Source organism: Theropithecus gelada, chromosome 14 (genome assembly GCF_003255815.1).
Source record: "Theropithecus gelada isolate Dixy chromosome 14, Tgel_1.0, whole genome shotgun sequence".
NCBI lineage: Eukaryota > Metazoa > Chordata > Mammalia > Primates > Cercopithecidae > Theropithecus > Theropithecus gelada.
In genome coordinates, this window is record NC_037682.1 from 61,868,936 (window position 1) to 61,874,935 (window position 6,000).

Genomic DNA, 6,000 nt, shown 5'->3' on the forward strand with positions numbered 1-6,000 from the left:
CGACCATTGCACACATTTACCTATGTAATAAACCTGCACATCCTGCACGTGTACCTCAGAACTTAAAAATAAAGATTAAAAAAATTAGAATGTACATAAAAATATGGAAATTAATAAATGTGATTCACTGCATTTAAAAAAAACGTAATGGAAAAAACTGCAATTACTGTTGCACCAACCTAATATAAGGAATTACTAGATGTGATCATAGAGGAAAGCAAGTCCCAAGATATTCAAAGTGAGTCATCAAGTTGAAAACTCAAGAGAGCCCTGTAGTTTAGTCCCAGTCCAAGTCTGAAGGCCTGAGAACTAGGAGGATTGATGGTGTACTTGCAACCCAAAAACCATCAGGCTTCAGACCCAGGAAGTTTTGATGTTTCAGTTCAATCTAAAGGCAGAAAAAAAGGTCTACATTCCAGTTTGAAGGCTATCAATAAGGAAGAATTATCTGATTTGGGGAAGGGTCAGACTTTTTGTTCTATTCAGGTTTTCAACTGATTGGATGAAGCCGCCTGCAATAGGAAGGACCGTCTGCTTTACTTGATCTACCAATTTAAATATTAATCTCATCTGAAAATACCCTCACAAAAACACCTAGAATGATGTTTGACACATATTTGGGGACTTCATGGCTCAGTCAAATTGGCATATAAAACTAACCATCAGAGCCTGTAGAGGATGATTTAAAGGATGGAATCTTCAGAGATGATTGTGGAATCCAGCAGGCTGACAGACAATAGAATCAAACTACAGAGAAAAAAAAGAAGCCGGTATTGTCAGCACAGACTTACTCAACAAACAGCAAAAATCCTAGGATAGAGACCTTCCTGAATCGTTAGTAATATAAGCTTATAATACCTGAATATTGCCTTCCTATATGCCGTATGTAATATAGGGTAGCAGTTAGATATAGACTGTGACACCAGAGCTCAGGCCAAGAGCCAACGAATGGGAAGACCAGAAAAATATTTTCATTTTAAAAAGTTAGGCAATTTCTAATAATATGACTGTCTGAGTGTTTTCAGAACTGATATTCTAATAAATATTGAGTTATATGATTGAGAAGGATACAAGCACTCAATGGATGACCCTTGTCAGGAAACACTGCATCAAAGAAGGCTTTTATTACAGAAGATGGAGGTCCTTCCCAATCTGAGATTATGCTGCTGTGATATGATACTTCACTTCACAGGCAGTACAGCAGGAAATAGGAAAAGAATGAACAAGGTCTTAGAAAACACATGAAGGAGAGACAGATAAATGGCTACTTAAGGAAATAGAAGATACTTTGGGTGCCCTGCCTAATTCCTCCCAGTGCCCCTAAGCTTGGTGACTTTGAGTGTTGACTGATAATAGTTGTTCCTATTCTCTGGAGGCTTATCCTCCACCAACAGTGTCACTTCACATGAGATTTTATCCCAACTCTGGGGCAGTCTGCAGGAAATTACTTTATATCTGTTCTAGGATAAGTGATGTTTCCAGGAATAGAGTCATATTTATGGGGAAGAAGATTAGTGTACTACCAGTGAGAGGGTCAATATACCTACTAATGAAACAGGAGAGCAGCCTGAAATTAAATCAATATATCCGGGTCTTACTACCCCCACCTCATTTTAAATTCAAATCATGGCTCCCCTAAATCAATCCAAACCTTAATTTTCACTGAGTACAAACAGGACACACAAACTTTCAGACTTAAGCCATTTCCAGAGACTGACTCTTAATCATGATTTCCTGCTACTGTTCTACTTATATTTAGAAAGACCTATGAACAGATGGCAGTTCAGGAGGAACTTAACTGATGTGAAATGTCAGGGGCCAAGATGTGACCCGCATGGTTCATCACGAAGCATCCATATTCATTTTAAAAATCTCATAGTTGGGTGAAGTTCCAGGATAAATTTAGGACACAAGACTGATGAGATAATAGAAATTCTCAGATCCTTATTTCTCTCACAGACTACGAGTATTGAATTCAAGTACAAATTATCAGAGAAAGCCAGGGATGTAAGGAATACCTCCACTATGTCCCCTTTTTAACATTACTACAGGACACTTGAAGTAAATAAGATTTTTTAAACTTGATTTATATTGCTCCAGAAGCAGTAACTCTTGATTCTTGGGCAAGACTTACCAAGAGACAGAAAACAAGCTTATTGTTTGAAAGAACTTATCAGCAGTACTCATTTGTGAGTATATATAACAAACAATCTTATTTGAAACCAAGAAAAGATTAAGTGTGAGGGATTTATCAAGCTTTGTCTAAGTTGAGTGAGCTTATTGGCTACAGGATTAGGGAATAACAAGAGTAGGCTGCACGGCATCTTCTTTTTGAGGTGGGGAATCATACAAGGCAAAGGTGGTTTGATAGCATGACTTCCGTCTGCTGGATGAAGCTACAATTCTGTTTTCTTTTTGCAAAGAAGATATGGGACTTTAGAACATAGTTCTGGAGCCCACTTCCTTCTCCAAAAGAGGCTTGAAAAAAGAATCCCAGCCACCTAATTATCCAGCATCAAGAGAGATATTGGGGAACAATTTTGAATACAAATAACCTCATAAATTAACCCTGTTAGCAGTCTTCAGATACACCATTTAAACTAATTTCTACACCAGGACTTAGCAATCACCTCTCCCCTTAATTTCTGATACCTCAGGTCAGGCTCTAGTGACTATGGGAGAATGGAATGACGACAATTGAGAGGAAAATAAAGAACAATCTTCTTGGACTTCTCTTCCACCACATAGTTGTTGCAAGAGGGTAAATAGAGAAAAGAGGCAAGATATCTGTATCTATGGATTCTGCCAGATGTATCAACCTTTAACACAGAAGTTCAACTTCTTAGAAAACGCTAACTCTGAAAGAAAAACGGTAGTTTTATGTGGTGGGTGCTTACATGAATAATTAAGAGTTCTGAGTTGACATCTAGAAGTTCTCATTAGCTCAGCGCTATTAGGAACACTTTTCCTTCAATAGAAATTTTCTTTGGAAGAGGCAGGAGAGGAAAGAGACTGACTTTGGGAGTGAATGTGCAGGGTGGGGTCACCATGACACCTGTAGGTCTCTATACTACATCTCCTCCTCCTCTGGATGCAGTTCTCTAGGCTCGGTTTTCTTTATCTTACATCCACCTATGTTCCCTTTCTGCCTCCTTCTTCCTCTTCTTTGTAGCTCCCACATTTTCAGCTTATACATTAGCCAATTAGTATATTAGTAATATTTTGAAGTCATTGTTTTTACATAAGTCAGTTTAACAATCAGCATACCAGTCAGTGATCAATGTGTTAATCATAAAGTAATTAAAATTTTATAAATGACTTTACAATCAATATGTCAAACTCTGTCATTGCTTCCAGGGCCACTGATGTATTAATACAACAGTTAGTAAGGTAAGCAATGTTAGTGTTGGAGTGGGAGTAGAACTGTGTTTTTTACTACAATGAGTTAGAGCCACTAGGTCTGGTCTGAGAGACTAGTAAAAGAATGTAAACAGTAAAAATTTTGTGCTAAGTTTTATGCTAAAATCTGGGTGATGCAAAAGAGACATCTGGGGTTTAGTTAGAGAGGGCAAAATAAGAGACGATATAGAAATAGACACAACAAAAGGGTGATAGATATAGGAAGAAAGACACAGGAAAACAATAGGATGGGGACATACAGCTGCACCCTATGTACCTGAGCAGATGGGGCAGAAATGATCAGTGCTGCCCAGGCAAGTCCAGCCTAAATAAGTTGAACCATGCATTAGAGTGAAAAATAAATGTTTAATGTTGTCAGCCATTGATGTTATACAGGACTTTGTCATGTGACAATTCTGTGATAATAGATAAACGATACAATAATTTACATAAACTCTAGATATTAGTTTATTATAGAACTCTATAAACTCTTAATAAAATATGGATAATAGTAATATTTTGCATTAGTTTTCTATTGTTATACACAAATTACTGCAACTTGAGCTGCTTAAAACATGATTAGTTTATTATATCACATTTCTGTAGGTCTACACTCTAATAGGCTTAACTGAGTTTTCTGCTTAGGATATTATAAGGTTAAATTCAAAATGTCAGGAGAACTGGGCTCTTTTCTGAAGGCTCTAGGAAAGAATTCGCTTCCACGTTCATTCAGATTATAGTCAGAGTTCAGTTTCTTTTCTTTTTTCCTTTTTTTTTTTTTTTTTTTTTGAGATGGAGTCTCGCTCTGTCACCCAGCCTGGAGTGCAATGGCACAACCTCTTGCTCCCTGCAACCTGTGCCTCCTGGGTTCAAGCGATTCTGCTGCCCCAACTTCCCAAGTAGCTGGAACTACAGGTGCCTGTGACCACACCGGGCTAATTTTTGTATTTTCGGTAGGGACAGAGTTTCACCATGTTGGCCAGGCTGGTCTGGAATTCCTGACTTCAGGTGATCCGACTACCTCGGCCTCCCAAAGTGCTGGGATTATAGGCTTGAGTGAGCCACCGCACCTGGCTGTCAGAGTTCAGTTTCCTACTGCTGAGCTCTGAAGTCCCAGTTTTTTTTTTTTTTTTCCAGACTATTAGCTAGGATGCCCGTTCTGTACGTAGGGGCTTCTTGCATTCCTTCTTTTGTGACCTCCTTATATTTCAAACCAGCAACTGACCCATAACCTTTCTCAAATTTTGAATATGTCTGGCTTCCTATTCTCCTACTGTAGTCGAAACTGAGGATGAAGTAGTATGATCTAGAGCTGTGCTGTCCAAAACAGTAGCATCTGGTTAGCTTGAGGCAGAATTTTCTGTAAGTGTAAGCACTCGATTTTGAAGAATTTGTACAAAAAAAAAAAAAAAATTGTGGGAACTGTCTCATATATGATTTTTATGCTGATTATCTATTAAAATGATAATATTTTGGATATAGTAGCTTAAATAAGATGTGTTATTAATACTAATTTTATCACTTTTCTTTTTATTCTTTTTAATGTGACTACCAGAATATTTAAAATCACATATTTAGCTCTAATTCTGTTTCCACCACATAGTGCTGGTCTAGAGAGCTGTTTTGTTTGTTTCTCCTCAGATATCCACCATGTCACCCACCATTAGTGCTGCCCCTTTTCTCCTCACTGGCTTTCCAGGTCTGGAGAGATTTCATCTTTGGAGTTCTATCTCCTTTTTTGTCATCTATGTTTCTACAGTCCTTGGCAAGGTCACCCTCTTCTTTATCAGAGAAGACTACACTCTTCACGAGCCCATGTACTACTCTCTGGCTATATTGGCAGCCACAGACCTTAGTGTAACTTTGACAATAATGCCCACTGTGCTTGGCATTTTCTAGCTGGATCACAGGAAAATAAGCCATGGAGCCTGCTTCCTCTAGGCGTGTCTAATCCACTCCCTTTCTATTGTGGAGTCCAGAGTGTTACTCGTCATGACCCATGACAGTTTTATTGGCACCCGTAATCTCCTGAGATACACCTCCATTCTCACCAATGCTAAGGTGGTGAAGATAGGTTTGAGGGTTCTAATGAGGAGATTTATTATGCCAATTGTGCCCATAATCACCACCCTCTCTGGATTCCCCTACTGTCGATCCCATGTCCTCTCCCATGCCTTCTGCCTGCACCAGGATGTGATCAAACTGGCCTGTGCAGACTTTACCTTTAATAGACTTTATCCTATAGTCCTGTTCTCATCAACTGGTTTCTTGGACTTTGTGCTTATCCTTATCTCTTACATTCTGATCCTTAAGAAGGTCATGGGAATTGCCTCAGGCAAGGAGCAGACTAAGGCCCTAAATACTTGTATTTCTCACATTAGCTGTGTTCTGGTTTTTTATGTCACTGTGACTGGGCTAACCCTCATTCATCGATTTGGAAAAAATGTTCCACATGTAGTTCACATTATCATGAGCTATGTCTACTGTGTCTTCCTCCCATTTATAAATCCAATAATCTATAGTATTAAGACCAAGCAGATACAGAATGGCATCAGTCGCCTTCTGTCTTTTCACAGAATTTGAACCTAATTGATGACTTTG